This window comes from Poromitra crassiceps (genome assembly GCF_964638095.1).
Source record: "Poromitra crassiceps genome assembly, chromosome: 17".
In the NCBI taxonomy this organism is placed as follows: domain Eukaryota; kingdom Metazoa; phylum Chordata; class Actinopteri; order Beryciformes; family Melamphaidae; genus Poromitra; species Poromitra crassiceps.
Genome location: NC_139635.1, coordinates 22,925,353 through 22,937,696, shown reverse-complemented (window position 1 = coordinate 22,937,696; position 12,344 = coordinate 22,925,353). Strand labels below are relative to the sequence as shown.

The 12,344-nt window shown below is 40.4% G+C and overlaps 1 pseudogene across 1 annotated transcript; it reads left to right on the top strand.

Annotated features, from left to right (window-relative positions):
• The first annotated feature begins 4,231 nt into the window (after positions 1-4,231).
• Positions 4,232-8,585, top strand: LOC310792263 (homeobox protein engrailed-2b pseudogene; annotated as a pseudogene). The gene is made up of 2 exons: positions 4,232-4,685; positions 8,251-8,585. The product of its transcript is annotated as a homeobox protein engrailed-2b pseudogene (transcript).
• The last annotated feature ends 3,759 nt before the right edge of the window (positions 8,586-12,344 follow it).

The window sequence follows — 12,344 nt, the reverse complement described above, 5'->3', positions numbered from 1 at the left end:
AAATAAATAAATAAATAAATAAATAAAGCTGCAGCCTGCAGCATCTAAGACCAATTCAATCTGATTTTCTCTTATATTTGTATACGTTTTTTTCATTAATTAATTTGAGAGTTGAGATTCTGCAGGGCACCCCGGTGTAATTGATAGAATAAATCAGTTGGCTAATATGCCTATATGACAATAATTAATTGGTTAATTGTATAGGCTTATATATATATCAATAATCAATTATTTACTGTCCAACGTTTGGATTCAGGAACCATGCCAGTTTTCACCTTGAAAAGCTGTAGGGTTTAATAATGATGAAAAGGCTTTTCATCTCTCGTCCCTTTGTTCACGAGACAAAAACAAATTCGTTATTGTTTATTTCTTTGTTTATTTTATTTCGAACACGTTATAAACGACAACACCTATATTACAAATTCCACATTTATGCATCGAAAAAGCTTGACACATTATTCCAGGTTATAAAAACATTGCAAGCTTTTATAGGAGGGTTATCAGCCTATACTTCTGGAATACATCTTAGTGCAGGTGAAAACGTGTCACATCATGATGGGGGAAATATTTTCCTTTTATAGTTCCAAATGAATACAGTTTTTTTTAAATAATGCTGTTGAAAAAAATGCATATAAAAAAGAGATTTGTGCGACATACAGTTATAGCCTATTTCAAGTTTGTTGAACATTCAAGGAAAGACGTGTGTGTGTGTGTGTGTGTGTGGGGGGGGGGGTGGACTGGAGGCGAGGGCATAGGTCATGAACCGGATTCGAATCATGACTCCTCACAGCACACACACACACACACACACACACACACACACACACACACACACACACACACACACACACACACACACACACACACACACACACACACACACACACACACACACACACACACACACACACACACACACACACACACACAGCCCACATTCACAAAACGGTTCCACCGTCGGCATACCAGATCGTGAATAGTGATGGTGACAGGGGCAGCCATAGGCCTATTGATATGTGGATATGGTTATATCGAGGGGTGTGAACCAGATGGGCATAAGTGACATTTTGGGCGGGGGGCGGGGGGGGGGGGGGGCTCATGAGCCCCTATACCACGCGTGAAGGGCATGTGTGAATTCTAAACCAATCCAGGGTTAATATAAAAAAACAAGACACTGAACACACTGAAGTATTTGCGCCAAAAGGGCCTCATAAGTGCACTTATAGGCCCTTTTGGCGCAAATATTTTCAGTGGTCCACTTGACCCCCTGATGACTTTCTTTCAATAAAGTAGAGGTGTCACAGAACTGAATTTATTTATTTATTTATTTATTTATTTATTTATTTATTTATTTATTTATTTATTTATTTATTTATTTATTTATTTATTATTTATTTAATCTTATATCCCTTATCATACTACAAGTCCCTGCATAGGCCTATAATGCTGACTGAGAACTGACGAATTAATGAATGAGGGTGCATGCAAGCAAAACATGAATGTGGCCCCCAGCACCAGAACGGATTGGGAGTTGGAAACCCTCATTAATAATGTTCTGTATGCACCTGTGTTACTTCCTGCCTTTTACACACACAATGGCCGCATGTGAAAAAGGTCAATCGAGGGGTTTGTGTCGCTGTTTGAAATGCAGGGTGGCACTCAATATTCATAAATGAAGCGCTACTTGATTGGCCGAACGTTCCGGCTCTGCTCTGCCACGTCATGGCAACCCCAATATGCATCCTGCTTATAGCAATAGGTCCCGCTTGCTCTGACATGCGCACTCAGATTCTTATAGCAAACCTATAGCCATAATGGTTCACATCACAGCAGCCATATGGTGGTAAATATAATATACTGGATTGCTTCTTCGTTTCTAATCATATGCCGGTGTTCACCAAGCTTCTATAGGCTACTCATCAAATCTATGGGAGAGACTTAAAAGATTATGCATCATGGGCTATTTCGAGGACCTGATCAAATGGCTAGCCCATATGCAACCTTGCCCTCAGGAGCCACATTGACATCTTTGCAAGAGCCACGTCCAAAAAAAGACCCTTTCTATTTTATTTTTTATTTCTATTTACTTAGCCTATTTATTTAGGACTTAAACGAGCCACAACTATAAATGAGCGCATGGTTTCTAGAGCCTCGGGTTGAGTAGGCCTACCACAGTACTGCATGGGCTACATTCAGTCTCTGGCAAGGTGGCCGAAATATGATAAAATAAATGGACAGAATAACGAGTTTATGGCGCTATCTCCCCCCGAGCACACTGTGCCCCATGTCTCCCCATTTATCGTTTATTGATGCCAATGGTCCAGGCGCGTTATTCCTCCGTCCGCTGACAGGTCTACGTCTACTGTTAGCGCTATGGAGGAGTAGATCAGTGCGCTGCCTCGCTGTTGTCAGGCAAAATAGGCCGTGGCCTAATTGATCCGCTAAGGCCGATTAGGCCTATCACGTGACCCGAGCTCGGACCATCACAATGTGTCACCTTCAAAAACCTATAAACCACATAATGTGCACTTATAAGAGGTTATGGGCTTTCAGCTGATTCAGCTTTACAATCTTATCTTGGCTGTTGAGGAGGCTCGTTCTTTTGATTCACATGCGGCTTTTTGATAGTATGCTGCGTTCACGTCCTATGGGAAAGACGAGCTTCCTTCTTGAAAAGGTCATCTGCTTTGGCCTATACTACAGTGCCAGCCGTAGACGTCGCTGGAAGCTTGATGAGGTCGACAGTGCATGGGTCTGACTATACTGCTTGACGCTGGACCTTGATTTCTCCTGATTTCTGACGTCACCAACAAGGAAATATGCTACACAGGCCTAAAATAGGTAAATTTAAATAAAATCAATAACGAACGATTTTGTAATCAAGTCGATCACAATGCTTAAAATGCCACAATGCTTAAAATGCCAAACTGTCTGAAACTTTGTTGACACTGCAATTGTTTGGCTAGCTATGAATACAGTCAAATAGGCCTATGTCATCAGGTGGGTTACATGTTAAAAAGATCAGATAAATTAAGCTATCACCAAGACAAACTAAAGTCTATACATAAAACTTCAATCATGGTTTCTTGGCGGCTTGAAGCACCACTTCCAAGTTGTTAACATACATGTCACTGATGGATTGTTAGACCTATGCTATCTGCTAAATACAATTAGGGTCTCAACCCACATGTAGCATGCCTTATGGCCTTGTTTTCAAGGAAACCTATAAAGTGACACTTTGTTATTAAAAGTATAGCGAATCAAAAGACTGGGCAAATAATTCAAATTTCAAAAAAGCTGGTTACTTTGGGGGAATCTGTTTCGTTCAGATCATAATGGGGAACATTATCTGACAGCTCAGACTCTGTGTCCACATGTTAATGTGATTAAACACTACAATTTTAGTTTTCTGTAGACTTTGGGTAGCCTACTCATAATTATTCTCAAACCTTTCACACATAACAGACGTGTGCTTTTTTTAGTGAGGAACATTTGAAAATTTGTTCTGTGCTGCCATGGCATCTTAAGAGTTATGGTCGCAAAATAGGCTATTCTAGCTGGCTATTTCCAGTAACATTTCAGATTAGGGAACACATATTAAATAGGACCTTTCTCTCCCATCTTCCCCATGGTGCCTGAACGCAGCACGCACTGTGTGGATTGGTTCGAGACGCGCCTCCAGGGAACACCGGGAACGTCACGTGACCCCAACTCTCCAACTCTATTGGTCCGAGGCACGTGTCTGAGAAGCCCGTAGTACAACGTCACCGGGGAGCCTCGTAGCCAATCAGGAATGAGAACCAAAATCCGTAGTGAAAGTATTTGAGTGGCGTCTTTATCATCGTAGTTTTAGTGCCGCTGGAAGCATCGATAGCTAGATTTGTGCGCAGGGAGCAGGGAAAATAAACTCGAGTTCAAACTCATTTCAGTATTTTCTAATGATAACATTTAGATTATTGTGTAGGCTTATTTGAACACCAAGCTAGGAGTAACCTATTACCAGAAACTGAAGCATGATTTTTCTTTGTCAAAAACACAAGAGGCGGCTTTTCAGAGCACAAACAATATAAGCTGGCGATAAAGGGAATTTGGTTTTCTCAATTTATTTTGCGTTTTGGTCGAACATATTGCGGTGTAGAGATAGAGAAGGGAACCAGGCGCCTTACAAGAGTGGACATACTACTTTGTAGGAACCAGAGAGAGAGGGAGAGTCCTATCAGGCTGCATTATTATGGAAGAAAATGCTCGTCGAGACGCAGAGGACTCCAACCAAGGCGAGGAGTCCAACCGAGCCATCCTGCCTCTTCTCCAGCCTGGGAACCAGCAGCCGCACCGCGTCACCAACTTCTATATCGACAACATCTTGAGACCGGACTTCGGCCGCAGCAAGCGGAAAGATGGCACTCTCCTCCGGGAGGGAGTCATCCACCTGCCCGGGAGAAGGGCTTCCAAACCGGGAGGAGGTGGTGGTGCCGGGCGGGAGGAGGAGGAGGACATTGTGGACGCAGGCACAGAGGACCAGCATCCGGACACAGAGGCCAGGAAGGCGGAGGTGGTACCCGGGGATGGGGCTGCGAAGGCCCGGGGGGACGACGAGGACCTGGGCTCGGCACAGGCTGCCGCCAAGCCGATGCTCTGGCCGGCCTGGGTTTATTGTACCCGCTACTCAGACCGCCCTTCATCAGGTTGGTGGCAAAAATATATTCCTCCAATCTAAATATAGGCTATTCAGATGGAGAGAGAGAGAAAATAACCACAACAAAACAAAAGAACGAAAGCTATTTTGTTGGAGATGGTGAAAGGATTGAATGGAAAACCTATAGCTCGTCTCTCGATCAAGAAAAAGCAGCACATTTAGCCTATTGCATTCATCTTCAAGTTGACAAAGAAAGAAAAAAAACATATCGAAGCATTTTAATTTAAATTAATATGCATAATGCTATTTCGTTCATATATAGTTATTCTTTCATCGGTGCTACCCCCAACCCTGATGGAGAGACATTATTACTGGTGACAATTGACAAACCAATTATTACACAAATCATATCCTACAAAAAAACATCACTATCTCCTATAGACTAAAATATTAACCTTAGGAGACCATATTTTACAACCGAAACGACTTTTAACATAAATTGAACTAATCCGAGTTGAAAGAGAATAAAGTCGATGTGGATTTGGCGACAAAATAGCCAAAGTCGATAAGATGCCTCGTAGGGTAAAAGTGCTCCGAAATAAATAAACAAATACATAACTGATATAGGCAAAATAAATAGGTGAAAGTTATCGTGTGGAAAAACAGAAGTAAAAACCAAGTTTAACGCCATTGTTCCTCGGTCCTCTTTGTTAATATTCAATTAGCATATTTTTTGACAATGGGAGGGAGTCTAAAAAGTGAGGACTGTGCATCCCAAAAGAGAGATAGATTCCATCTGAAATGCATAACAAAGTAAGTTGAGAGGTTTTCCAGACACCAAAATAAGAACCTGTCTCGAACAATCTTGAACATTTTTGATGTTATGCGATTATTAGTTTATTGATAGCAAAACTGCACTCTGAATCTAGCCACCACAAAGCTTCTATTTTATTGCTTCACGGTATTAGTTATATTGAAAATGTAGGCCTATTGATTTACCACTGCAACATTTCAATAATTCTACCTCTATTTGTTTTATCAATAAAGTGGGAGTTAGCTTTCGCTCCGAGCTAGCTTGGTCCAGCCTTGTGCAGCCGCAGGGGCTGTTCTTTTGTCAGCATTTAAATGCATAAAGCTTTGAAATAACGTATCTTAAAAAAACGCACACAGAAAGTGCATCCAGACGCTTTATGTTCGCGTAGGAGCGTTTTAAGGCGATGGAAATAGTCATGAATGTTGTTTTTTTATTGTTGTGTCCAGGCACACAAAAAAGTTTCCATCGTGGTCCAGGCCCAAGTTTATGGAAATGACACACAATGGGCCTTTAGACAGGTCATGAAGGCTGCAGCGTATAAGCTATTTACCATTACACCCATCTACATTTTAATATGCCATAATAAAGTGTATAAGTTGTAGGTGGCAGTTGTATTTATAAAGTGTTTGTATAGTATTAGAAATAGAAATAGCCTATACTATCATCAAACCAAATGCCACCATTATAGCTAAATATTTAGCCTATAAGCATATAGTTGTTCTAGCCTATATGCATGTAAATATAGGCTATAACTCTGGTTGGATGGCAACTTTTGGTGTGTGTTCCAGTTCCAGACTACTATACTTAAAATAAAATGTAAACACGTTTTGTTAAACTAACTATATCAGTCCTCTATCTCCCATTAATTTGCCCTTTATTTCCTCATGACAGAAAATAATGTTAGGCTATGTGGACGAAAGACTCAACACTCCTTTTTAAGAAACGACTTAAAATAGTTCCTATGGTAACAAGGGAAAGAGGCACCCCCCATCCTCCATCCCATCCTAACCTAACCCCACCCCCAACCTGCTGCCATCATCCTCGTCCTCCTCGCAGCAGCGGCTGAGCTGGTTAGGACATCCTACCAAACTACCCTCTCTCTATAACCTAAACTCTATAGGGCCTCTCATGTTCCCATGTGATCATTAGGGGCCCCGAACCTGCAGGGACCCATTTCCCGAGTTGGCAAAACTTTTATCCTTTTAAATATTTGATAAATAAATAAATAAATTAATTAATTAATTAATTAATTTAAATAATAATAATTTGCAAATAGTAACGAAACTTTAAAATAATAATGTAATAATAATAATAATAATAATAATAATAATAATAATAATAATAATAATAATAATAATAATAATAATAATAATAAAAAATAAGTCATGTAGAACCTATAATTCTTACCTCACCTATGGGAATCTTTAGTTGATTTTAGCTGCTGAATTTGGATTATAGAATAATGCATGGTAAAACTGAAACATTGTTTGCAATAATCAGTCGTATAATAATCGATCATTTCAAATCAAATGAATTACATTAAGATTAAACAAGTCTTGATGTTGCTGGGGTACCCCCTGGAACCCCTGATGGACCCCTGGAGGTCCCCAGACCTCCATTTGAGAATATATGACTGATTTTGATGTAAAAAAAAAAGAAAAAAGAAAGAAAGAAAAAAAAAAAAAAAAAAGAAGAAGAGAGACAAAGAAAAAGTCAGGTTTTTCCACTTCTCATTTGTTCAATAATGAAAAATATCATTATTTGAAACAAACAAGAAATAACCTGTGTGGTTCTTCAAAGCTTCTTTAATCAATGGCTTGAAACACATATTGTTAAATGGCACTTTCCCTAAAGGTTATTTATGGCATCATAACTGATCTGATGTGCAGTGGTACCCAAAGGGTCGATGCTATCGAATGGATCGGCTGGAGGTACATGCAGAGTGATGATTGGTTGGGTATAGGGGCTGGCTGTAGGCATAGGGAGTTATGATTGGTTGGGGTTAGGGTTAGAGGCGGGGTTAGGTCCTTCCCCGATCCATTCTAGCATCAACCTTTTTGTATAGGCCAACCCGGAAGTTGGCATCGCCCTGGGTGCCCTCATCTCGAAGTCAATGGGAGTTTTGAATGGGGTTTTTGTTATAGATGCCTGAAATAGTCTGTGGTTTAGCCAGGCTACTAGTCTCGCTGGCGAGCCTCCCCTCCCTTCCGTGAGAGTCGGGAGGGGAGGCTGGCCAGCGAGACTAGTGGTTTACAAACTGTATGATACTTGGGTTTTGCATCAGCAAGATAATCTTCACAAATGAACACCACTTTTATCTTTTTTGAAAGCGTAAATGTGATTTCAGAAAATGCATAAAAACATCATACAGTAAAGTGGTGTTCATTGTGAAGATGATCTTGCTGAACACAATCACATTTCCAGCTCGTTCTCACTCCGACAGCGTCCTACATCGCCGCTCTGTCACGCACCTTGTGCGCTGATCATAGTGACTTGTGCACAAATAATGTATAGGCCCATGGTGCCCCATTAAACAAGCTGTGCACCTCCAGCAGCCTCATAGACTTTTATATTAGGCCTTATTTCAGGCATCTAAATCCCCATACAAAAACCCATTGACTTATATATTGACGAGGGAACCAGGAAGTGCTAACTTCCGGGTTTTAGGACTAATTCCTTGTGGTAGGCTAATCTATATATAGGCCTGCCTGTGAGTGATGTGAGAAACCTCAAACACCCATAAGTGCTTACCATTGTCTCTAACTAATCAGCGTTATTTTTGTCTCCACCCCCACCCAAGGGCCCAGATCTCGTAAACCAAAGAAGGCACCGGTGGCGCCGACCCCCACCAAGGAGGACAAGCGGCCGCGGACGGCCTTCACCGCCGAGCAGCTCCACCGGCTAAAGACTGAGTTCCAGACCAACCGCTACCTGACAGAGCAGAGGAGGCAGGGCCTGGCCCGGGAGCTCGGTCTCAACGAGTCTCAGATCAAGATCTGGTTTCAGAACAAACGGGCCAAGATCAAAAAGGCCACCGGGAATAAAAACTCTCTGGCGCTGCACCTCATGGCCCAGGGACTGTACAACCACTCCACGTCCAAGGACGGCGAAAACTCGGACAGCGATGATGAGTAGGGGAGGTGACCTGCCAACACTCCCGATTTCTGGGGTGTCTCAATATTTTTGCTATATTTTTGAAAATTGTCGATAGGGTAATGTGGGAATCGGAATTTTCTGGAATTGGGAATTTTCGAAAATTTTCCAGATACCCCAGAAAATGTCCCGATAGCTCAGAAAATGTCCCGATAGCTCGGAAAATCTCCCTCTTTTTCACAGCCTACAGTATGTTATGGAGGCGACCTTTCTGAACCATGCAATAAAACCACGTCAATACCAGCATTCATATTTAAAACACAACCAGAGACGATGTTCTGCACTTGCTTTGTCCTACAAGGCAGCGGGCAGTTTGTTTGTGTACGTGTTCTCGGGGCTAGCTACATGTAATCGAGACCACCTTTGTCGACTGAAAGTAATGTCTGCCTGTTGCTGCATTCCATTCAAAGTCAGAAGTCGGAAATTCCCAACTTGTAGGTCACAATTACATCCTTCAACCTCTGTGCATTCCGCGAATTTCTGAAAATGCAGGGGGCAGGGGGACACTCATTAATATTCATAAAGGAAGCGCTACCCGATTGGCCGATACAATATTCTGGCTCATGACACAAGTAATGCCAGTGAAATATGAAGTATGAATAGGCCTATTATGGGGGAAATGTTAAGTGACCTCTAAAGTCTGCCTATTTGCATATAGTGGAGCAGATTAAATGCACTTTTAATGTAAAATCATTCACAAGTGAAAGAAGCATTGGCACAAATACTCCCTGGGGATTGTTATTTTGATCAAATCTATTAATCTGTCCAATATGGCCACCATTTTCACCTCAGAAATACTATTTTGGGGGCAACTTTGTGTAGAATTGTCCAATATGAATTATCTTGCTAAACTATTATGACCACATGACAGATTTATTCCACCTAATTTTTTTTAAAGATGGCTGCCATTTCAGACATTTCTACCATATAATTTCAATGTCCAGGGCGATTTTGATGATTCGTGTCAAATTACTTTTTTTAAAGAAGATTCAAAATTATACATCAGAAATCCTTTTTATAGCTCCTTCTGCCATTTACTCTGCATATTGTGAAAAATATGCATGAACTTAAAAACATTAATAAAATGTCAATTTTCTGTACATCATTTCTAACAAATGTTTTGCTAAAATAATGTTTATGCATATTTTTCACGTTGCTTAAAAAATGCAGAGTAAAATTGTACGACAGAAGAAGATATAAAAGGCTTTTTGATGTATAATTTTGAATCTTCCATAGTTAAAATCCTGTCATTTGACACCAGAATCATCAAAATCGCCATGGACAGTGAAATTCTATGGTAAAAATGGCTGAAATGGCAGCCATATTTTAAAATGGCAGCCAGTTTTAAATTGATACAAGACTAAATCTGGCTTCTCTATGTGGTTATAAATGTATATGGTTTGATAGCAAAACCATTCATATTGTACAAAGTTATCCCCAAAATGGTTGACAATGGCAGCCGCGGCCATCTTGGGAAATTCTTGATTTTTGCAATAGGTTTTATCAAAAGGACAACCCCCATGACTATTTGTGCCAATCTTGGCGCTTCATTCCAGATGTGAACTATTTTTTCTTTAATCTGCCCCACTATGTTGTGCAATTTATAGATTCAACAAAAGGCAAGCTAAAGCCTTTCATTATGTGTTGATACTATAAGTCACCATATTTCATGACTCATTATTCTGTCCATTTATTTTATTATAAACTTCCAGCAACTTTATTATTTTGTTTGCTAAAAATCTGTAGCTGCTGCAATATGCATTTCAGCACAACAGCAGAGCAAGCAAGCAATGCTGGATGCGTGTTTGAGGTTGCCATGACGTCACGTGTCAGACCCGGCCGGAACGTTGTATCGGCCAATCGAGTAGTGCTTTGTGAATATTAATTACCCCCCCCCCCCCCCTGCCCCGTGCTTTTCGGAAATTCGCGTGCATGCGTTGCATCATCAGCACAGAACAAAAAAAAACATGGACGTCCGCAACTATGGTAAACACGCAACAAGCACCAAAGTAAAAATGTCCCTTGCAGATAAAGTGCACCAACTGCACCAATCGTTCTCTGTTCTTCTAATTGCTCTTAATGATGTCTTATAGGCTACATTCATAGGCTATAGGCTATTAATGAGTGAAGTTTGAAATGAACACACATAGTGCCTGATTATATGACCCAGCATGAAATAGCATATCAGAAGAAAGTTAGTGGGGTCAGGGTGGTGGGTGATTGCATTATGTAGAAACCCATAGCCGTAGCCCTTTTTTTAATCAGCCAATGGCAGACAAGACAAGAATTTATTTCGCAGAAGTCAATGAATTGGCAAGGTTTGCTAGTTGCCATGTAAACAACAATAAGTGCATTTTGAAATGTAGGCTATACTGATAAGATCATGCATTGCTGAAATTCTTTGAGGATTATAAACAAGTTAAAAGATAGGCTATAGGCCTACTGCTGTGTAACTTTGAAATGATATTGCATCAGGTTCAGATAACAGAGTATAGCCAATAGTTTCCCACTTGGGATTCTGACATAAAGAGCAGTTCCATTGCATTTGTCGTTATGGACGTCATAATTTCCTACTCTGTCATGTTTGGAATGCAGCATTAGAGGTCCAGTCAAAACCGGGTCCAAATGATGTCGAGGCTTTATCAAACCGAGACCTGCGAATCGAATGCAGATCGATGTTTGAGTATCCCTTTATTTCTTTTATTTTTTGGTATAATATAATGATGGGAAGAAAAGGCTAAACATGGAGACAAGTGGTTATAGTTTGATCTTTTTAAGCGCTACCCTGCGTGTTCATGTCTGTCTGTCTGTCTGTTGGACTTTATAATGAAGACTATATGCTGAAATCCAAAGATTTTTTTTCTGCTGCATTCTGAGAACTGTGAATTCAAAAAATAGCCTACTTGCGTTTTTTTTCTATATCGTTATAGCCTGTTACACTATCCCTCTTCGTTCTTCATCTCTTGTGTTATGTTATGTACTTGTAGAATGTTAGGTCTGGTTGTTTGGTGTGAAAGTATAGCCTTTTTTTAAATAGCTTATTGTGCGCCAAAATGCGCACTGAAATTTGGGAATGTATTTTATTTTTTACTGGAATTAAAGTTCTGCTTAATAAGCTATGGTGAACAGTGTGTGTAATAATACATTTGGTGTGCACATGAATTGGCAATGCAGTCACGAATCCTATAACAGCCCAACTCCCCATCTTTATTTGGATATAGGCCTAGCAGTTGGACTCAACATTACCATGCTATTTCCTTTTTGTCTCCCCCCCAGTGATGTTGGGGGTCCTCTTTCTGAAATTCAATATGAAAACACCGATTTTAAATTGTCCATTTGGATTCAAATGATGCTGTAAAATTGACAAAAAAGAAAAGAAAATTAAAAAAGTGATGCTATCATTTCACAGCACGGTGAATTTCCCGTTTTCAATCTTTTGGCCGACTTTGGCACTGAGACCTCCGGCCAAATCATGGACCTATGCTTCTGTGCATCAACGAATGTTCAAGAAAAAAAAAACATGTTTTATTTGTTATTTGCAAAGACCGTTATATTCCTATTTATAATACAATGACCATCTATAGCCATGCGTGTGGAGATGCAGCTCTGGAGTGTTTACATGACTTATTTATCCTGCAATAACTTGTCAGTTTTTTCTTTCTTTCTTTTTCTTACAAAGCAACGTCTGAAAGGCCTATGATGGTCTCACTCATGGGTCCAAACCAAATCGTGGTCGTATAT